The sequence below is a fragment of the Panthera onca genome, chromosome A1 (assembly GCF_046562875.1).
Source record: "Panthera onca isolate mPanOnc1 chromosome A1, mPanOnc1 haplotype 2, whole genome shotgun sequence".
Taxonomy (NCBI): domain Eukaryota; kingdom Metazoa; phylum Chordata; class Mammalia; order Carnivora; family Felidae; genus Panthera; species Panthera onca.
In genome coordinates, this window is record NC_138339.1 from 83,240,620 (window position 1) to 83,264,307 (window position 23,688).

A 23,688-nucleotide genomic window follows, 5' to 3' on the forward strand; every position below is an offset into this window, starting at 1 on the left:
TAAAGGATTTTCGTGGGCAATTTTCACTATCAGGAATTTTGCTAGGAAGCCTGCGTTTACAACCAAACTCCTCTTAGCCACGTGACTACAGGTTTCCACAACTGTTTCCAATCTATCCCACTAGTATTCAGGGGATAGGGAAAAGAGCAGGGTCGGGGTGCCCAACCTTAATGTCCTACTTTATAAATCATAACTTTGAAGTAAATTTACTTTTCCAAATCTAGACTTTGCCACCTCCTGTCTTTTCTGGAATTGAAGGACTGGGTAAAGCTGAATAAAACATGAGTGGGAGAGTGGGAAATTAGCTGCTTGGACAGTCCCGCACATATTTTTAAATTTTCTCTTGGAGAACGAGACTTCAAGGTGGCCCCGTCTCTGAGGATACCTGAGAAGCGGGGTCTCTCGCTTCAGAAGAAGAGGTGAAGAAAAAGCGAGCAGGGCCAACGGGAAAAGAACAGTGAAACTCTTACCTCCCACAAGCCTCTCTCTCCCAGCCCACCTAGCGCCACAGGAACCAACCGAGCGACTGGGCTCCGCCCATTTCCGGATTGTCGCCGCCGCCGTCGCATGCGCAATGACGTTTCAGTCTTCTGCGGACCCCGGAAGTGCGGCTCGAACTTGGTCGGGGCGCGGATCCCGAGAGGGAAAGTCATAACAACCGCACGAGGGAGTTCCACTGGCGAGCTGGAAGGCCACGCCTCCTCCCGCCTCCCCCCGCAGCCCTGTAGCTGGGGGCAGAGCTCAGGTAGGACCTGCGTTTGCGGGGATGTGAGCTCCGGGGGCAGGCCCGGGCGGAAATTAGAGGAAGGGCTGGCCTGGTCGGTCTCGGGCGGGGATTGTTGGCCCTGTGGCCCTAGACTGCTCACGGCGCACGCCGTGTGCCCTGCGCGCAGGTGTCCCCTGTCCCGGGACCCCGCTGAAGAGCAGTTCCACCTGTTCTTTCCACTTATTAGGCGGGGCAGGACACGTGTGTTCCCTGGATGACTTTCGTTACAACTGAACATGTGGGGTTCGTTAAGCTCTGGAGACCACAGAGTAATGGGCCCTCGTACGCTTTCTTAGGAGGGATGGTATTTATTGTCTGATTAAACATTTTTTTTCCCTACAAAATTATAATTAACTGCCGAAGCTTTACCAGAAGTCATTCACTGCAAACAGAAGATTAAAATGCAGTTATAAAATTCGCTCACAACTTGTAACATGCTTGAGCTCTGAAGGGACATTTGACTGGAATGAATTTTTAAACTTTTGACTTTGAAATAAAGTTAGATATATAATGGAAGCAGTCTTCTCCCTCCCTCATCCAGAGATGTAACATATTCTTCTAATCTTCCAGAGTGTGTATTTGTTAGGCCAAGTAACTAGTTAAATTTTAGCGATATTTATTAACAGCTAGTGTTCTTGCATTTCTCTATTTTTCCACCTCCTTTGAAAAGTTGGCAGAGGGAAAATCCTGTCGTTTGCAGACTAGCAAGTGCCTCGTAATGTTTATCAAAATAGGTGCAATGTGATGTTTGTTATATGCAATACTTGGTATCTTTTTGTTTTAAAGCAGTGTTAGAGGTAAATTCTTTATCCTTATTCTTTATCCCATATTGCAAGGGCAGATATACTGTATTCATTTATTTAGGGTGTTTAAAAACTGACTCACAGAGCAAGCAAGCACTGTCTGAAGTGCCTCATAAAGGTATTACTGTCAGTGTTGGTACCGGGCTTCTGATTTTTAAACTGGTGTTCCTCCCACTTAACCTGTGAAAGGCAGGGTACTCTGGATGTCTTTGAGGCAGAGGCTGGTGGCTGTTGCAAGGCTGGTAGGTGGTAGAATAGTACCAAGACCAAGAAGGAAATATGATCAGTTACGCTGTGAACATCCATCTATTCATTCATGTAATGAATATTTATTGACCACCTTCAGTGTGCCAGGTGGTGTTCTAGGTCCTGAGAGTACAATAGTGAACAAAATAAAGTCCTTGTGCACCTGGAATTTACATTATTGTAGATGGAGAAAAAACATGAGCAAGTAAATGTATATCAAGTATTGATAAAAGCTGTGAAGAAAAAATAAAGCCCTTTATGAAGAGAGGGAATCACAGAGGATGCTATTTTGCATAGTGTGGTCAAGATTAGCCTCTCTGATAAGGAAACGATTAGACATGAGAATGAAATGAGTGACCTCTGCACTCTGCAGGTATGTGGGGATGGGTTTCTTAGGATAACAAAGGTGGTGAGGCAAAGTATGTTTGTTGTCTCCTAGAATAGCAATGATGTAGGCATGAAGGCATTAGAGTTTAAATATCTTGAAAATGAGTATTTATTCAGTTGTTTGATGTGTGCATGAGAGAACCTTCTTTATTGACAGACTGTTTTTTTTTAAACTTTCCCAGACCTCCTTGAGGAGTATCTGAAATCTTTAGATGTTTAGAGAGGTTTCCATGCTCTCCTTCAGCACTAACAAAGTTAAAAGTCATTTATTCAGTTGATACATTACCTGTGCTGTTACAGAGTCGGATAAAATTTGCACAGTAGTGATGGATAACTAAGTAGCAAGTACTTCTCTGCCCTGTTGTGAACTTTACTTTTCATTCCTTTTTTTTTTTTTTTTTTTTACTGTGGTAAAATATACATAACAAAATTTACCATTTTAACCATTTTTTAACTGTACATATTAGTGGTATTAAACACATTCATACTGTTATGCAATCATCACTATCATCCATCTCCAGAACTTTTCATCTTCCACAACTGAAATTCAGTATCTTTTAAACATTGACTTTCTGTTCCCCCTCCCTTCAGCCTCTTGCAATCACCAGTCTACTTTCTGTCTCTGAATTTCCCGTCTCTATTTATGGTAACTCATATCAATGGAATCATACAATATTAAGGTCGACTAATATTCCACTGTATGTGTATACCACATTTTTTTTTTTATCCATTTGACTGTGGAAGCTTGTGTTGCTTTCACCTTTTGTCTATGGTGAATAAGGTTGCTCTGAATATGAATGTGCAAATATCTGTTTGACTCTCTGCTTTCATGTGTTTTGCATATATACCCGGAAGTGGAATTGCTGGATCAAATGTCAGTTCCATGTTTGATTTTTTAGGAATTACCTTCCTGTTATCCATAGTACCTCCAGTATTTTACATTCCCACCAGCAATGCAGAGATGTTCCAGTTTCTCCATATCCTTACCAATACTTTTCCACATCCTTGCCAAACATATTCTCTCTCTCTCTCTCTCTCTCTCTCTCTCTCTCTCTCTGTTTTTGATAGTAGTCATCCTAATGGGTGTGAAGTAGTATCTTCTGTGTTTTTGATTTGCATTTCCCTAATGATTCCCTAAAGAAGTTAAACATCTTTTTATATGCTTTAGGGCCCTATGTATATTTTCTTTGGAGTACTATTCACTTATTTTAAGATCTTATTTTGCTAGAAATTTTTGGAGTTTTTGTTTGTTTTTGTTTTTTGGTGAACCTTTTAAGGGTTAAGAAGGCAGCCTTCATGTCTGCTGTTGATTTTTTTTAACCCTAAAATACTATAATGGTAAAAGCTTCTATTATCTATACACCAAGTATCTGCCATAACTCCAAACTTAGGAATAAACGAGACCATAAAGCATTATTTGTAACAGTGAATGAACTTTTTGAATATTAGATTTTGATGAAAACAGTTCAGAAAAGCCAAGGATCATCCTGACCTGCTTTGATGTTTTTTTTTCGTTTTTGTTTTTGTTTTCTTTTTAATCAGAAGGAAGGGAGTATATTGATTGACTGACTGTGCCTGTGAAGTAGATCTCTTTTTTCTGGAAACTGAGAAGGCCTGGAAACAGAAGAGATAAAGATGGTGCAACAGAGAAAAAAAGTATTGAATAGCAATATAGCAGTGGGATGTGAGTTGGTGGAGAGTGGCAGAGGACATCAGTAACAGTGATAGACAATAAGCAGTAAAACTGGCAGCAGAGGAGATAAGATCCAGCAAGGTGACAGACAGTATATAGCTCTACAGATTGGAATGGGATTGAGGATAGGGTGAGAGAGAGCAAATTGCCAGGTACATCTCAGCATGTGATTGGTGCTGAAGTCAGCCACTTGGCCTTCAGTAGTTGAGTAAGACCTACTGTGTATCTGGTAGTGTGTGTATCAGTCCATCTGGTTCAGTAGTCATGTTTGAAAGGTGTGCAGTGTATACAGTCCTACAGGAATAAACGAAGTTTTCTAGACCATGTATCACATTATTTCCATCCGTAGAGTAATGAGGTTTAATTGAGTCATTTAATGAATAATTGTATAAATTAACAGTGTTCAGCATTGGTAAAAAGGTTTTTTTTAGATTATTTGTTTAAGAAAGAATTTTTTGGTCCACAATAGCTAATGGCCCATTAGTTCAAGGTAACACTTTTTCTTTTAAACTGTTGATTGTATTGTACGCTGTCGTCTAAAAAATACTCTTGAGGTACTACCTTAAGCTATTTCAGTTATAAAGCTCATTTAAGCCAATTACTTTGCTTTAATTTAAAGTAGTGAATGAAAAATTGTACCACTGTTTTGCTCATCACTCTTTGCCAAATTAAAATTGATTAATTTGGTACAGATGAGATGGCAGATGACTGACTTGCTCAAGGTTTCACAGCTGAGTCAAAGACAAGTTAGAGACAGCAGTACTGTGCTGCTTTCTGTGATACTGCGTTGGTGTCTCCGTTTCAGGGTAATAGTTCATTTTTGCAGTATAGATGATGTAAACAATTTTTGTTGTAGAGAAAAATATCACTAAATTGAAGCAAAGTATTTATTGTATGTTCCCATTTCTTTTTTAAAATTGAAAAAATATATTTATTTTTGAAACAGAGAGACAGACCATGAGAGGGGGAGGGGCAGAGAGAGAGAGGGAGACACAGAATCCGAAGCAGCCTCCAGTCTCTGAGCTGTCAGCACAGAGCCTGATGCAGGGCTTGAACCCACGAACCATGAGACATGACCTGACCTGAAGTTGGACACACACTGAGCCACCCAGGCATGTCTGTTTCCATTTCTGTATAGCAGATAGGATATTTATTTTACACATAGTCTAGATTGATAACATACCTAGGGTTGATTTGTTCAAAGGTTGGAGAGATGCTAATAAGACTAAGATTGTGTATTTGGGCCCTTGTAAGTTCCTTTAAGAGCTCATTACAGAAATTATCGCAACTAATACCCAACAATTTAACTATTAACTGTTGTTGTGGGATGTAGCTGATATTCTTATCCCCTGCTCATCACATCGCCCTTATATGTGTTTTGGTATAAGGAAGCAGCAAGAATGATACAATATGTGGCTAAACATACTACCTCTCTTTAAAAAAAAACAAAAAACAAAAAAAAAACAAAAAAACAACTATTCAGAGTTAATATCTAAGGTACGGAAGGAGTGTGATTGATACCCTTTTCATCTGTAAGCATAGCTTGGTTTGTGTGCCTTGTTTACACTATTGGCAGGCTAGAATTGTAACCAAGATCATAACTCAAGGTGAATTAATTGAAAAAAAAATGTTCATTTATTTATTTATTTTGAGAGAGAGTGAGCATGGGAGGGGCAGAGAGAGAGGGAGACAGAATCCCAAGCAGGCTCCTCAGCTCTCAGTGCAGAGCCTAGTGCGGGACTCAAACCCCTGAAACATGGGATCGTGATCTGAGCCAAAACCAAGAGTCAGATACTTAACTCTTTCTCGCTCTCAAAAATAAACATTAAGAAAATGAAAAAAAAAATGCTTTGGATTCCGTCTCCTTCTTTCTCGCTCTCTGCCCCTCCCCCACTTGTGCTCTGTCTCACTCAAAAATCAACAAACATTATTAAAAAAAAAAAAAAAAGAGTCAGAGGCTTAACTGACTGAGCCATCCAGGCACCCCTGAAAAAAGTTTTAAAATTTGATTGATGGTGAGATAGTGACATACCCTCTTGATGTGAACTAACCATGCTTCATGGTATCATTTTTATGTATATTATGGAAATGATTCTAGTACTAACTCAAGTAGTTTGGAAATTAATTTGGTTTAACATCCTCTAATATAGTTGGAATATTTATTTTAGGCTTAGTTTTAGAAATTACTTTTGGCCTGATTTCGCTTTCTGGGAAATTATTATTATTCTTCTAAGCAGTCACTGGAGTGATTTTATTACTGATATTTCTGTTTTGCCCTGGATATTGTTGAGCTATATGGGAGAATACTAGATAACGGTACCCTCCATAATACTGCATCGGATAGAGTTTGGAAAATGGAGATCCCCAGGCTAAATGAACCTGTACAATTTCTAATGCTATAAAATTAGTTTTCAGCTAATTTAAGTAAAAATCCAGGTTTTTGGTTTCTCCTGAAAAATAGAAAGTTCCAGTCACACTGGGTCTTCATTCTTACAGCAACAGTGGGGCAAATTGCAACTCCCTTGAAATGAGCTATGTGTTTTCCAGTTTGTTGCAGTCTTCACATTCATACATTGTAAGCTTATGACTTTTAGGGCCTCACCGCCTGTATTGACTGTTGACTTTTTGGTGCCTATAGACTTTTGAATTTTTGATTCTCGGGTTATACAGACTTTAACATGGGTAATTGTCTTTGCCTTTCGGTGGCTATATTGCACCCTTTCATTTTTATTTTCCTTATGTCTATGGTGATTGGGTTGTAGACTCCCTTGCAAACTGATATCTTATCCTGTAAATTAGATTTTTTAATCCCATTTTACCACAGTGATCTCCCTTAAGCTGCTGTGAAGGCAGTGGTCGGGTCTTTCCTGTAGGTTGTATTATGTCCTGAACTTAAACAGGATGGCTCTCGGTTTGGTTCTAGGATCCAACAAAAATTGGATTTACTGGAGACCAATTTGGACCTTTTTCTGCCAGCATCAAAGCATTTTTTATTCATCATTGTTCTTTTAGAATCTTGCCTACTTTTTTCTAGGTTACTAATATGATAAATCGGTTTGTGCTAATGTATTTGACAGGTAATTGCAATTAGAGTATTACTGTTTATAGGTAGTGTTTTATAATTTTGGAACAGTGTGAGTGATATAATGGTGGAAATTTTATCTGCTCTAGGAATACTGCAAATTTTAAGAAACTAGGCATTTCAATTTTACCGTTGAAAACAAACTATTGAAAACAAGCTTATTTATTCTGAATATTTTCTTCAGTAAGAAACATGTATAATTAGTTTTATCCAAATAAGCATATGTTTGTGTTTTTAACTGTTCTGATTAAAAATGTAATGTTTCTCTCTTTCTCAATGAAGAAAGACTTTCAGCCAGATCAACCATTAATTTTGAAAATATTGTTATGTAAGCTAATTTTCCACTATTTTTTTTTTTTTTTTTAAATACAGAGACAGTAAAAGAAAGCATTCTTGTTTTGGTAAATCTGAAGGAAGCTCCTTCCTTACATAGAAAATAAATTATTACTGAATTGGAAAAACAGTAGGCAATTCATCGATGATGAGAATGAATGAATCTGGGAGCTTTAGTGGTGTTCACTTGGGATTTAACTATACGTTGTCTAGTGCTATGTCACAAATTATCCCCAAATTTCACAGCTTAAAATGAAAACTGTTTATTATCTCACACAGTCTCTTACAGTCCAAAATTTAGGGTCAGCTTATGGGTGGTTCCGGTTTAGGATCTTTCATGAGTTTGTAGTTACAGTGCCAGCTGGCTTGCAGTCATCTGTAGTTTGACTGGGTCTGGAAGATCTGCTTCCAAGCTCACTCATGTGGCTGTTGGCAGGAAGCTTCACTTCTGTACCACTTGAGCCTCTCCATAGGGCTGCTCACAGAATGACTTCTCTAGAGTGAGGGATCTGACAGAGTGAGAGAGCACCCAAGGTGGAAGCTACAACGTTATAATCTTCTCCTGTTGAGTATTGGTCTTACTGGTCAACTCTGGTACTTTGTGGGAGGAGACCACATGAAGATGTGAATAACAGTAGGGAGGAAATGGGCTACCATGGTCTGCCCTCCAGGCCCCAGTGGTTCATGTCCTTCCCACATGCAGAGTACACCCACAGCTTCCCAAGGCCTCCCGTGTCTCATTCTGATACTTTATCATCTCAAAGTGCAGAATTTCATCATCTCAATCATGTCCAGGCTTAGATGGGATTCCTTCGATTTCCTTAAGCGCAGCTCTTTGAGTACGCTTTGCTCAGTCTGCCTCCCCCGCCTGCAATACCCAGTGTACAGTGGGGACAGGCATAGGATAACTGCTAGAGACAGTCTGGTTCTAAAACGTGAAAAGGGGAAGATGCAAAGGTGTCACTGGTTCATAGGAATTCTGAGATCCAGATGGGCAAATATCGGAAGTTTCTTGATGAAGTCTCAAGCTTGGGAGTAATTCTTTGAAATTGTCAGCCTTGCCTTCTATACTTTTAGTTTTACCTTTCTTTCTTCATGAAAGATACCAGATGTTTCCAAAGTGAGTAGTTTCTTAGCTTGCTTCCTGCCAGTAGAGTTTTGGGGTCCAAAAGTCTCTCTTCATTTAAGATCTATTACATCTTTTATATATTAAGCAAAAAATATATAAGTATTTTATAAATCTTGTCAATGTTATGTGAATTCTATTGGTATACATTCTTTTGTGCAAAAGTCACACTTAACACACTTTTTTTGAGATAAATCTTTTTTAGACTTTGGGTTTCTGGAAACAAGGCTGAGGGATAATGCCCTTAATCTTTGTAGAGCTTTATTGTTTGAGAGGATCAATAAAGCACATTCTAATGTCTTTAGAGGGTCTTATGGCTGACTGACTAGTAGTCTGAGGCAACCAGACTACTATGCGCCATCTACCTCCTGCCTCTGCCCTTGCACAGTTTCCCCAATGTCAACATCTCCCATCAGAGGGGTGTATTTGTTGCAGCTGATTAACCTATGTTGACATATCATTATCATCCAAAATCCATAGCTTAAATTAGGGTTCAGTCCTGGTGTTTTGCATTCTGTGGGTTCAGGCAAATGTGTAAGGACATGTGTGCACTGTCATAGTATTGTGCAGAATAATTTCACTGCGCTAAAATAGTTTCACATTGGGGCACCTACGTGGCTCATTTGGTTGAGTGTCCAGCTTTGGCTCAGGTCATGATCTCAGGGGTTCGTGAGTTCAAGCCCCACATCGGGTTCTGTGCTGACAGCTCAGAGCCTAGAGCATGCTTTGAATTCTGTGTCTCCTTCTCTGTACCCCTTGCCCACTCACGCTCTCTCTCTCAAAAATAAATAAACTTAAAAACAATAAAATAGTTTCACTGCCTATTTATCCCCTCTTCCTCCTACCCCCTGCCCACCACTAAACTTTTGACTGTCTCTGTAGTTTTGCCTTTTCCAAAGTGTCTTATAGTTGGAATCATGTAGTATGTAGCCTTTTCAAATTGGCTTCTTCTACTTAGTAATATGCATTTAAAGTTCCTTGCTATTTTTTTCATGGTTTGGTAGCTCTCTTTCTCTCTCTCTCGCTCTCTCTCTCGCTCTCTCTCTCTTTAGTGCTTAATAGTATTTCATTGTATAGATGTACCACAGTTGATTTATTCATTCACCTACTGAGGGACATTTTGGTTGTTTCTAAGTTTGGTAGTAATGAATAAAGCTGCTATAAACCATCTGTATGCAGGCTTTTGTGTGGACAGAAGTTTTACAGTTCATTTGGGTAAATACCAAGGAGTGTGATTCCTGGATTATATGGCGAGAGTATGTTTAATTTTGTAAGAATCTGCCAAATTAGCTTCCAACATGACCGTACCATTTTGCATTCTCAGCAACAAAGAATGAGAGTTCCTGTTGCTCTCTACCCTTGCCAGCACGTGGTGTTGTTAGCATTTAGGATTTTGTTCATTCTAATAGGTATGTAGTAGTATCTCGTTGTTGTTTTAATTTGCAATTCTGTAATGACCTATGATGTGTAGCATCTTTTTCTAAGTTTACATGCCATCTGTATATCTTTGGTAAAGCATCTGTTCAGGGCTTTGGCCCAGTTTTCTTGTTAAATTTTAAGAGTTTTTTGTCTATTTTAGCTGAGATACCTTTATCAGAAATGTCTTTTGCAAATATTTTCTCTCAGTTTGTGGCTTGGCTTTTCATCTCTTGACAGTATCTTTTGTAGGGGGAGTCTTGTCTCCTTTCTCTTTAACAGCCCTTTCCTTATTGTCTCTCTCACTTCGCAAGTTTTACTAGAAGCAGCAAAATGAACGAGGTGGCGCATTCAACACTCTGGATTTCTCCTTAGCTAGATCAGACACTTTGTTAGTCATATTTTCTTCTGTCTGTATAACTCCATGGGCAGTGTTGCTGAAGTTTCTGCTACTACTTAGCAAGGAACCTCTTTCCTCAAATTTCCAGTTAACATTTACTTTGCTTTCTTGCAAGCCCTCGCTTATAGATTTAGGAAAAATCATGGGGCTTCTATAAACAGGTTCTTTAGGGTATTTTAGATTTTCTCTAACACTCCTCTCAGAGCCCTATGCCTGGTTTCAAGGCCACTCTCAAATTTTAAGTTTTCAGTAGGGCCGTACTGTACTTCCAGTTACCCAGATTTGTGTCTGTTGCTACCCTAAAAGAAGCCTTTATGTCCTAGAGTTACAATCCTAAGGTTTCTTTAAGATAAATCATGTGGGTGATTGAATTACGGTGCCATTTGAATTTGCAACCTTAAAAGAAGGAGTGGGTTCCTATATGGGCACCTTTGGGCAGATTCTGATGAAGTAGGAACCTTGGATCTCTAAATTCCGTTAAACCTTTGCAGCCCTTCTCCTCCTTCCCAGAATGTCTGTCCCCACTGCCCTAAAGACCCTGTAATATCCCCTGAAGTAGTTGCCTGCAACAGACTGCTGTTCCTCTTCTTATTCTGACCACATTTCATTGCTTCTAGACTTGAGTCCACACAGGCCCCAGAGGGTAAGGCATACGATTTAAACCAGGAGGAAGTATGATATACCCCAAAAATAACTTGATAGTTTTTGTTCATTTGTATCTACAGAAATGAGGGGAATATGTGTGGGAATGGATTCTAAGAGTGTGGAGTTAGGTTAAAGGAATATTGGACCAGGCAGTAGTGGTGGTGGTGCTGCTAGATACTATGTCAGGGAAGCCTGCAAGGATTACACTCTTATGAGGATACACTCAACAGTTCACTTAAGAAATGAGAAATGAAGACAGTAGTGTTGGGGATAGGAAGAAGGAAATGATGATGTTCTTTGTTCCTCTGCTGTATCATGCATATTTTTTAGCACTTGCAATTTAATTATGTAATGTCCTCTGTCACTAGACCGAGCCATTCAATTATTAGGTCCACTTATTTTTATAACGGCATGAAAAATAGCAAACATTATATGCTGGGCATTATTGTAAGCACCTAACATACCTTAATTCTTTTGATCCCCACACCTATTCTTTAAGTAAGTGCTAATATTAAATACATTTTTTAGATGTGGAAACAATGTTACTGTGTTGAGGATCCTTCAGAACCCTCAGGTTTGATGATTTGCTGGAAGAACTCTCAGAACTCAGAAAAGCTGTTATATCCGCGGTTTTATTTTATTGCAGTGGAAGGATACAGATTAAAATCAGTGAAGGAAAGAAGCATGTAGGGCAGAAGTACAGGAGAGACAAGGCACTAGCTTTCACTTTTATTTCAGTACAGTCATATGGAAAGTGCTTAATCTCCCAATACCAGTGTGTGACATCAAGTGCAAAGTCTTACCAACCAGGAAAGCTCCCCTGTGACTTTGGAGTCCAGGGGGTGTGTGTGTGTGTGTGTGTGTGTGTGTGTGTGTGTGTGTGTGTGTGTGTGTGTGCGCGGGCGCGCACGTGTGTGCATGCACGACTGGGGGTGTCAGTCACCTAGGCAGGGAGTGCCCCCATAATTGACAAGTACTCAGTTTCCAGCCCCCACAGAGATCAAACTGATACAGCTTGCTGCAGGACTCAGGTAGATAAAAGCATACACTCATCATAAATCTTACATGGTTAGTATAAACTGTATAACATGGCCCATGGCTTTGTGTGTGCAGAGACACTTTTATCACGCATGATATTCCAAGGCCTTATTGGTTATTTTCCAGAAGCTGGTCAAGGGCCAGCCCTTTCTTTATACACAGTTTGAACACCCTAAGCCTGCTATTAACATTTTACTGCACAACTGGAGGTTAAGTAACTTGCCCTTGGAAATACATAGAAAAGATGGTAGAGGTAAAATGTAAACAGAAGCATTCCAGCTCTAGTATCAGTTGTCTTAGTCATATGCTCTACTACCTTTTGCATCATTTCTGTCAAATACAAATCTGATATGTTTGAGGCAGTTAATAAATTTGTATTAAGTAAATGAAAGAAAAATGGTAGGAAACTATAGTTCTGCTGATTTAATAAAGGTCACTGATCTTAGAGCTTTTATAATCTTTGTGAAATACCACATGTTGATATCTACTCCCAAGCCCTCTATATCTAGAGCAGTTATTCGATGCTTGCTGAAGATCAGCTTGTTTCTTTTTGCCCTCTTCATGTGTGTAAACATTGCTCAAATGCCTGGAGTAGTAAGATTAGAAATCTGATTATTTCCAATGTATTAATAAAGTCTATGACTGCTTGAAATTTCAGTATTTAGAGCTATTTTTTTGGTTTATAGTCTTATAAATTCCTTAATAGCACTTATAATTACACTCAAAGCTAAACACTTGTGATATTTATGTTTGTAGTTGTGTGTATTTACTGATCTCTCTTGGAATAAACAATAAGGTTTGGCTGTTATGTAATAAAATAATCCCCTCTCAAGGAGTAGTTTATATATTTATCATAGTTTTTCTATGTACATGATACATCATTTTCCATAGAGTACTACCATAACATGAAAACATTTTGGAAAAAGAGAATAAATAATACCAATTACCATTTTGAACATTTAAAAATCTCCTCACTTTTATCTGTTGTAACCTTATTAAGATACAATTGAAGTACAATAAAATTTTCATGTTTAAAGTTTATAATTTGATGTGTTTTAGCACACAGCCATGAAACTATCATCACACTCAAAATACTGAATATTTCTATCACATGCAAATGTTTTCTTATGCCCTTTTTCAGTGGTCATTTGTTTCTTTGGAGAGGTAGCTATTTAAATCTTTTGCCTACTTTTCTTTTGAAATCAATTTAATTAATTTATTTTTTATTTTTTATTATTTAAAAAAATTTTTTAATGTTTATTTATTTTTGGGGGGAGGGGTGGAGGGGCAGAGAGAGAAGGAGACACAGAATCTGAAGCAGGCTCCAGGCTCTGAGCTGTCAGCACAAAGCCCAACGTGGAGCTCAAACTCATGAATAAGAGATCATGACCTGAGCCGAAGTTGGACCCTTAACCGACTGAACCATGCAGGTGCCCCTATAATTTATTTTTTAATTTCAGTATAGTTAACATACAGTGTTATAATGGCTTGTGTGTACAATATAGTGATTCAACAATTCCATACATTACTTAGTGCTAATCAAGATAGGTATACTCATTCCCCTTCACTTATTTCACCCCTCCCCCTCCCCCCACCTCCCCTCTGCTAACCATCAGTTTGTTCTGTACAGTTTAAGAGTATGTTTTTTTGGTCTGTCTCTTTAGCATTCCTTTGTTCATTTATTTTGATTGTTAAAGTCCACATATGAGTGAAATCATATGGTATTTGCCTTTCTCTGACCGGCTTATTTCACTTAGTATTATGCTCTCTAGCTCCATGCATGTTGTTGGCAAATGGCGAGATTTCATTCTTTATTATAGCTGAATAATACTCTTGTGTGTATATATACCATATCTTTTTTACCTGTTCATCTATCAGTGGTCACTTGGGCTGTTTCCATAATTTGTCTATTGTAAATAATGCTGCTATAAGCATAGGGGTGCATATATCTTTTTGAGTTATTGTCTTTGTATTTTTTGAGTAAATACCCAGTAGTGCATTACTGGATCATAGGGTAGTTCTATTTTTAATTTTTTTGGGAACCTCCATACTGTTTTCCAGAGTGGTTGCACCAGTTTGCATTCCTACCAACAGTGCATGAGGGTTTCTTTCTCTCCACATCCTTGCCAACACTTGTTTTTTATGTTTTTGATTTTAGCTATTCTGACAGGTGTGACGTGATATCTCATTGTAGTTTTGATTCGCATTTCCTTGATGATGAGTGATGCTGAGCATCTTTTCATGTGTGTACTGGCCATTTGGATGTCTTTGGAGAACTGTCTCTTTTAAATTCGATAGTTTGGTTTTGGGGTATTTAATTGTAAAAATTCTTTATATATATTTTGAATACTAACCCTTTATAGGATATATTATTTGCAAGTATCTTCTCCCATTCAATAGCTTGTCTTTTCATTTATTGATTGTTTTCTTTTCGTCGTGGGATCTTTTTATTTTGATGTATTCCCAATAGTTAATTTTTGCTTTTGTTTCCCTTGCCTCAGGAAACATTTCTAGAAAGATGTTGCTATAGCTGATTTTAGAGAAATTCCTACCTGTGCTCTCTTCTAGGATTTTTATGGTTTCAGGTCTCACATTTATGTCCTTAATCCATTTTGAGTTTTATTTTTTGTGTATGATGTAGGAAAGTGGTCTGGTTACATCCTTTTGCATGTAGCTGTGCAGTTTTCCCAGCACCATTTATTGAAGAGACTGTCTTTTTTCCCATTGCATGCTCCTGCCTCCTTTGTCTAATTTAATTGACCATATAGTTGTGGGTTTATATCTGGGCTTTCTGTTCTCTTCCATTGATATCTGTGTCTGTTTTTGTGCCAATACCATACTGTTTTGATTAGTACAGTTTTATAGTATAACTTGAAATCTGGTGTTGTGATACCTCCCATTTTGTTCTTTTTCAAGATGCTTTGGCTATTCTGGGTCTTTTGTGGTTTTATACACATTTTAGGATTTTTTGCTCTGTGAAAAATGCTGTTGGCATTTTGATTGGGATTGCATTAAATCTATAGATTGCTTTGGGTAGTATGGACATTTTAACAGTATTTATTCTTCCAGTCCATGAGCTTGGAATATCTTTTCCATATTTTTTTCCCTCTCCACCCCCATCTTTCCATATTTTTGTGTTGTGTTCAGTTTCTTTCATTAGTGTTTTATAGTTTTCAGAGTACAGGTTTTTCACCTCATTGGTTAAGTTTATCCCCAGGTATTTTATTCTTTTTGGTGAAGTTATAAATGGGGTTGTTTTCTTAATTTCTCTTTTCACTGCATCATTATTAGTGTATAGAAATGCAGTGGAATTCTGTACATTGATTTTGTTTCCTGTGACTTTATTGAATTCATTTATTCTAGTAGTTTTTTGGTGAAATCTTTAGGGTTTTCTATATATAGTATCATGTCATCTGCAGATAGTGGAAGCTTACTTCTTCCTTGCCAGTTTGGATGCCTTTTATTCCTTTTTGCTGTCTAATTGCTGTGGCTCGATTCCAGTACTGTGTTGAATAAAAATGGTAAGAGTGGACATCCTTGTCTTGTTCCTGACCTTAGGGGAAAAGCTCTCAGTTTTATCCCCTTGAGTGTGATGTTTGCTGTGGGTTTTTCATATGTGGCCTTTATTATATTGAGGTATGTTTTCTCTAAACCTACTTTGTTGAGGGTTTTTATCATGAATGGATATTGTATTTTGTCAAATGCTTTTTCTGCATCTGTTGAAATGAACATAAGGATTTTATCCTTTCTCTTTTTATATGATGTATCATGTTGATTGATTTGTGAATATTGAACCACCCTTACATTCCGGGAATAAATCCCACTTGATCATTGTGAATTTTTTTTTAATGTATTGTTTGATTTGGTTCACTAATATTTTGTTGAGGATTCTTACATCTACGTTCATAGGGGATATTGGCCTGTAGTTCTTTTTTTGTAGTACCTTCATCTAGTTTTAGTATCACGGCAATACTGAACTTATGGAATAAACTTGGAAGTTTTCTTTCCTCTTCTATTGTTTAGAATAGTTTGAGAAGAAGAGGTATTAAATATTTAGTAGAATTCACCTGAGTAGCCATCTTTTTCTGGACTTTGTTTGTTTTGCCTACTTTTAAATTGGGTTGTTATTATTGAGTGGTAAGAGTTCTTTGTATAATTTGGATACAAGTCTTTCTCTTTTCAAATTTTTATTTAAATTCTAGTTAGTTAACATGTAGTATAATATTGTTTTGGGGAGTAGAATTTATTGATTCATCACCTACGTATAATACCCAGTAGTTAACATGACAAGCGCCCACCTTAGTATTCATCACCCATTTAGCCCATTCCCACCACTCTACTTCCTCTCCATCAACCCTCAGTTTGTTCTCTATAGTAAAGAGTCTCTTATGGTCTCTTTCCCTCTCTCTAATTTTTCCTTCCCTTCCCATATGTTCATCTGTTTTGCTTCATAAACTCCACAATGAGTGAAATCATATATTTGTCATTCTCTGGCTTATTTTGCTTAGCCTAATACACTCTAACTCCATCCACATTGTAGATGTTAAGTTAAGCAAATGAGGCTTAGTTTCATTCCTATTGATGGCTGAGTAATATTCCAGTGTGTGTATGTGTGTGTATGTCTACACTATATATACATATATATATGTATTTATTTATGTATACACATTACCATATGTATATGTATACCATGTGTTAATCCATTCATCAGTCACTGGACATTTGGGCTCTTTGCATAGTTTGGCTCTTGTTGATAATGCTGCTATAAACATCAAGGTACACGTACCCCTTTGAATCTGTATTTTTTTTATCCTTCAGGTAAATAATACTGCAGTTGCTAGGTTGTAGGGTAGTTCTGTTTTTAACTTTTTGAAGAACATCTGTGCTGTTTTCCAGAGTGGCTGCACCAGTTTGCATTCCCATCAACAGTGCAAGAGAGTTCCTCTTTCTCCCCATCCTCGCCAACACCTGTTATTTCTTGTATTGTTAATTTTAGCCATTCTGATGGTTGTGAGGTGGTATCTCAGTGTAGTTTTGATTTGTATTTCCCTGATGATGAGTGACGTTGAGCATCTTGTGTCTGTCATCTATCTGGATGTCTTCTTTGGAGAATTGTCTATTCATGTCTTCTGCCCATTTCTTCACTGGATTACTTGTTTTTTGGATGTTGAGTTTGAGAAGTTCTTTATAGATCTTGGATCCAAACCTTTATCTGATACATCATTTGCAAATACCTTCTCCCATTCTGTAGACTGCCTTTTAGTTTTGTTGATTGTTTCTTTTGCTGTGGAGAAGCCTTTTATCTTGATGAAGTCCCAGTAGCTTTTTTTCCCCTTGTCTTTGGCAAAGTGTTTGGTAAGAAGTTGCTCTGGGCCAGTGCCAAAGAGGTTGCTGCCTGTGTTTTCCTCCAGGATTTTGTTGGTTTCCTATCTCACATTTAGTTCTTTCATCCATTTTAAATTTATTTTAGTGTATGGTATAAGAAAGTGATCCAGTTTCATTCATCTGCATGTTACTGTCCAGTTTTTCCAGCACCATTGTTGAAGAGACTGTCTTTTTCCATTGGATATTCTTTTCTGCTTTGTTGAAGGTTACTTGACCGTATAGTTGTGGGTCCATTTCTGGGTTTTCTATTTTGTTCTTTTGATCTATGTGTCTGTTTTTGTGACAGTCCCATACTATCTTCAAGACTATAGCTTTGTAATTTAGCTTGAAGTCCTGAGTCTGTTTCTGTGATGTATGTATCTTTTTTAAAAATTTTTAAGTGTTTATTTATTTACTTATTTTTGAGAGAGAGCGTGAGAGTGCATGAGTAGGGGAGGGGCAGAGAGAGAGGGAGGCACAGAATCTGAAGCAGGCTCCAGGCTCTGAGCTGTCAGCACAGAGCCCGACATGGGGCTCGAACCCATGAACTCTGAGATCATGACCTGAGCTGAAGTCAGACGCTTAACTGAGCCACCCAGTCGGCCCTCTTTTTTTTTTTTTTTTTTAATCAATACCAAACTGTTTTGATTATTATAGCTTTGTGGTAATTTTTTAAATTAGGTAGAGTACATCTTCCACTTTGTTCTGCTATGAAATTGTTTTGTTTCTTCTAGGTCTTCTGCTTTTCTATATGAATTTTAGAATTAACTTGCCCATATCTACAAAAGAGCCTCCTATGATCTGATTGGGATTATGTTGAATTTATAAATCAATTTGGGGAGGAATGTTATCTTAAAATAGTGAGTTTTCTAATCCCTAAATGTGATATTTCTTTTTGTTTATTCAGATCTTTAATATTTTTCAACAAAGTTGAAGTTTATTTTTTAGAGAGAGTGAGACAGCACACATGTGTGGGCAGAGGGAGAGAGGAGAGAGAATATTAAGAAGGCTCCATGCCCAGTGCTGAGCCTGATGTTGGGCTGGATTTCACTATGGTGAGACCATGACCTGAGCCAAAATCAAGAGTTAGACACTAAACTGACTGAGCCACCCAGGCTCCCCTGTTCCCCCGCCCAACAAAGTGGTTTTTAATGTAGCATTCTTGGATATCTTCTTTTAGGTTTTTTTTTTTTTTTAGAAATTTTATGTTTTTGGCACTACTGAAATGATTTTTTCCACATTTTCTGATTGTTCTTGATATGTATATGCCTATATTTATATGAATATGTTCAATTTATACATTTGCTTTATATTCTTTCACCTTCTTAAATTTATTTGTGAACAATAGTAGTTGTTTTATACTTTCTCTGGGATTTTCCATGTAAAGAGTTACATAAAATACAATTAGATTGTTTTACTTCTTTCTTCCAATCGCTTTGCCTTTTTGTCCTCCATAGCAATGTATACTGACTTACGCGTTATGTGTAGTGCAGGCAGATTATCAGTGTGTCCAAAGCTCACTTTATAATAAACTTGTGAACAGAGCCAGCCACATACCACATTTTATTTACCTTATCCACATTTACTTCTCTCAGTTCACTTAATGGTAAAAATGGGTGTTCATAAATAAATGGGCAAAGCCAATCAAATGCTGCATTTTATATACACTATCCACATGTATTTATCTTAGTACAGTTAATGGTGAAAATGGGCATTTCCTGCCTTTTTCCTGATCTCAGGAAGAGTTCAGTTTTTCAACATTTTTGATTCTGTAGTCATTAATGAATGCTTTTGCAATCATACTCTTCTGTAGTCTGATAGTTTGTCCTATCTCACGGAGGACACTCACTTCTCTGATTTAGAGGACTTTGAGTTGAGTGTGTCCCTTGTTTTGACACCAAGCAGTTACCTATGCGGTATTTATATTTTGCTGTACCTCTTTAAAATTAAAATGGAGAATTTACATGTGGATAGCTTATATGATATGTATTATTCAATTGGTTTTGTTCAGTAATTTATTATATGGTGAACTTTGGAAAACATTGATATTCTGTCTGCCCTACATATAATGCCTAAAACATCATAGATTGTTGAGACGAAGCAGAGGGCTTTACATTCTGAATGTAGTTATTTGCTATTAGTTCTCCACTCCTGGAGCTGACGTTTGCATTTGGAATTTTAGCTGGAGATGCTTAGGGTGTGGAAGGAAGAGCATCCTCATTTCTTCACTCTTTATAGTCTGTGATTTTCCACTCTCCTTCCAGTTACCTGGCATTGTGAAATCAAGTGCTTGGAATGGAGAAATTAGAGTTGAAATGTCAGAATTTGTTACACTGAATGTTTATATATGGTTTCATGTGGTTTTAAACCTTGTGGTTCTTTACTTTTGCATTTATGAGCTAGTTTTTCAAAATCTGTCACATGTTCTGTATACATAAAACATCTAAGATTGTTTACATATTGACCTAATGGGAAAAGTTGCAGTGATATTCGAAAGGGATGTCTTTTCTTTTCTACTATTTGCCTTCTTCATTGAGAAGTTTCTCATTTGAGCAGTCTTGTACTTCATTGAGCCATAAGCCTGTTAAAAGATAATATATCCTTTACATTCTCCATGGAGCTCTGTTTGTATATCCCTAAAGTTTACTGGTCTACCATGCATTTCAGAAGATTCTGAAATCCTAAAATTAGTCTTACATGTAGGAAAAGATAGAAAGTTCTGCCTCTTTCTCAACCCAATAATGAAGTGACACTGTGGTTCCTTATGGCTATTGTTTTTAGAGTGTATTGCTTCCTTCTGAATGAGACTCTGATTTCAAATATTATGTAAACCCTAGGTTTCTATATGGCTATTGTCCCTACCATGTATTGCTTCTTTCTGAGTAAGACCTTGACTATAAACATCATCCAAATCCTACCATATCCTCTAATGGCATCAATTTTTGTTATTTAAATAATTAATCTAAATTAGCTAATAGGCCTCATTTGTAAGAGTATAATTTAATATTACTTGTTTACTAAATTGCATAAATACAGTTTCAAAAATGAAGGACTCATTTTTGCATTAATCATTCTTACTTTCTCCAATTTTTTTAAATGTTTATTTATTTGAGAGAGAGAGAGAGACAGAGAGAGAGACAGAGAGAGAGAGAGAAAGCAAGCAGGGGAGGGACAGAGAGAGGGGGAGGGGCAGAGAGAGAGGGGGAGACAGAATCTCAGGCAAGCTCCAGGCTCTGAGCTATCAACACAGAGCCCCCATGTGGCGCTCAAACTCATGAGCCCTGAGATCACAACCTGTGCCAAAGTCAGTCGCTTAACCTACTGAGCCGCCCCAGTGCCCCTTACTTTCTCTATTTTAAGGGGATGTTATCTGCTTTTTTAGGCTTTGATTATTTTATTATCAAGCCCTATTTAAGACAACAGTTATGAGTCCATAATATGTAAGAAATGCCAAAATGAGAAAGACATAGTCCTTATCCTCTGAGAGGTGATATGAGTTGTACATAGATGACTGTAATAGAAAATACAAAGAGCTAAATTTCATGAGGTACTTACAAGAGTACAGTATTTGAGGAAAATATTTCAGGAATAGTAATTAGTGATTGAGAAATGTTTCATAGTAGAAATATTTCATGTCTTAGAATGTCAACTTTATTTAATTAAACAGTGAATTTTATTATGAAAGATGGAAAACATCTTAGCAAAACAAAGTAACACATTTTAGTAAAGATTATTCTAAAAATAAGAAAAGTTTTTCTTCTTTAGAGAGCCTTAGACTATAAACATTAAAATGTATTTTTCTCAGAGCCCCACCACCCTTTGTTTTCTCTAAGTGTTGGCCTAATAGCAACTATAGTACAATATTTAAAGCAGTAGTCATTTATGTCTCTTGTAGTTTTAAAGTTCAACGCATATTCACCTACAAAATTACAGATCTATTGGTTATCTTACTTATTAAGATGTCTTACTGCCTAAGACTTGTTTTGAATTTCTGCAACACATTTGGGTGGGGTTGTTTTCTCTAAGCTTTACATTCTGTTACAAAACTTTAGTTTTTGGTTTATTGTTAGTAAGTGAATACTTCAGGCATTTTTCCATGTACGTTTCCATATATTTTCTCCATGTATTTCCAGTCCAGTTTTAAAGGCATGTCAATATTAGGTAGATCTAAAAATTAAAATATATAAATTAAGGGCCAATTATTTACTCCATAATTTTTTTTTTTTTTTTTTTTTTTTTTTTTTTGCTTTTAACAAAAGTCCTTAAATGGTTTCCCTGTACCTTTAAAATATAAACAAAATTATGGTATTTTAAGAACATACCTTTGTTATAGTATGGTATATCATATTGATTGGTAACTGTTAATTTTTCTTTTGGTACAAGTGTGAATTATATTATTGAATTATGTTGAATTATTAGTGTATTGAATTATATTTTTATTATATTGCATTACTACTGAATTATATTATTTCCATATCTGTTGTTATCATTTCTTTAAAATCCATTTTCTTTGTTTAGGTCCTCCCTCTCCAGTTGAATACCTTGTCGGATGAATTTCTATGCCCCTCCAATGAATTTATTTGAGTTTAATCTGCACTTCATTTTTTGCTTTTTCTTCTGAATGGTTCTTATTCAGAACTGGCACTTTTGTTGGCTCACTGATTAAATCGCCCTAGGATTCATGAGTTTAAGAAGTCAACTCCAAAATATCGATTATGTAAGGAATCATTTGAAAAGAGAAGGGATGTTGTTATGTTTAGAATTGTTTCAGGGCTTTATACAGCCTGATGTGTGTTGTACAGTATATAACCACTATTAAAATAGAAACTGGAATTGTGAAATGCCCTTCCAATTCTGTGATTATTTTTTGAATCTTTTTTAAAACGTGCTTTTATTAGCGATCTGCAAATGACCAGCACTGGAGGTTTGAAGTATGATTGTGACCCTGTGTGTGTGTGTGTGTGTGTGTGTGTGTGTGTGTAAAACCAGGTTTACATCAACAAATATTAAAATATATGAATATTTTCATTAGAAACTAAACCAAACCTTTCAGTTACATGAAGACCAGTGCTACAAGTCAGATTTCAGGTAGGGACTAAGTAATACCTGAAGTCTTAGAGCAAAATTAGTGGATAATGTATCAAATGAACAAAATATAAACTTACTAAAAATCAAGTACAGGCCTTTAAGTATATAGTTTGACTAAGCATTGGTGCTAATTCTTGTTAGTCTAGGCAGCTTTCTAATTTTCCTACTGCTAATTTGTGTGCCAATAAAAGATGGTGGAATCAACATCTGTTTTTCAGTGAAAGGAAGTTTAACTCTCATGCAGAAAAAGCAGTGTTTTCAGCATTTGTCATTTAAACAAATAGAAATGAGTTTAACAAAATGTTATGTTCAGACAAAGCACCAGATAAAATATTTTATGCTTGTTTTATTCTCATTCTAACATCAAGTCCTCCCTCCAGTGGCTGCTGTTACAGCATTTTCCTTTTTCACCTTATTTTGGAAAACAAGGAAAGTTGTTATTGTTTTTCGCAGAATTAAAGCCCATTTTTGTGTCATGTTGAAAGATTGGCAGATGATACTCTGTGGGATATAGTCTTTTGTGACTGGAGTCCATCCGTTCATAGTCAACGGGACATATTATTCTGAATTCAATTCTTAGTCCTCATCTTTCATTTTCCAGTTGCTTATAACTGCCTCTTATGCCAGCATTAAAAGACTTTAATTGCTTGTATATGCCTCAAAGGCAGATTTACTTGTTATACTTATTAGAGGCAGTATGCCAAGCAATGAACAAAAACATAAATGACAGTTGATATTGTCAGAAATTCATAGTTATATTCTTAAATATTATAAAGTTGTTGGACGTTATTATTTTTAATAGATGTTTTAAAAATATTTACAGTTTATCTTTTAAGTAGCTTGTACCAAAGCTTCTGAGGAAATCAATTTTTATTCAGAATATTAGTTCCATTTTAAAACAGTCAATGAATCAGTTGGATTTTAGTGATACCATATTTCATTGATATATAGCTGCTCTGAGGTTTACTCAATACCTGTTTATTCTTTTGCCTTATAACTGCTTCTACTAGGGTTTATTCACCAGCAGGACACCCAAATTTCTGATTAAATACATGAGACTGGACTCTCAACATTATGTTTAGAGGAAAATGCCCCAAAGAACAAATTACAAAAGGCAGTGCTACTAAAATTAGTTATAATATTCTTTTTATTTTAATGCTTTTCTTTATTACTTATTTAAAAATACATTGTTGATAAACAAAAAAATTATATACAGCCAGGACCTGTGTGATTATGTGTGTGATTTAAAAGTGTCCACCCTGTAATGCTTCTGCAAGCTATAAGCCATAATGATATGATGA

The 23,688-nt window shown here is 36.7% G+C and overlaps 1 protein-coding gene across 9 annotated transcripts in view; it reads left to right on the plus strand.

Annotated features, from left to right (window-relative positions):
• The first annotated feature begins 569 nt into the window (after positions 1-569).
• Positions 570-23,688, plus strand: part of ARB2A (ARB2 cotranscriptional regulator A) — a 423,507-nt gene continuing 400,388 nt past the window's right edge. For 4 of the 9 annotated variants that reach the window (XM_060637731.2, XM_060637735.3, XM_060637734.2 and 1 more), the window contains exon 1: positions 570-745. The gene's annotated coding sequence lies outside the window, so the exon portion shown is untranslated. The remainder of the gene's footprint in view (positions 746-23,688) is intronic. The other 5 variants (XM_060637730.2, XM_060637737.2, XM_060637736.2 and 2 more) reach the window with 2 other exon arrangements.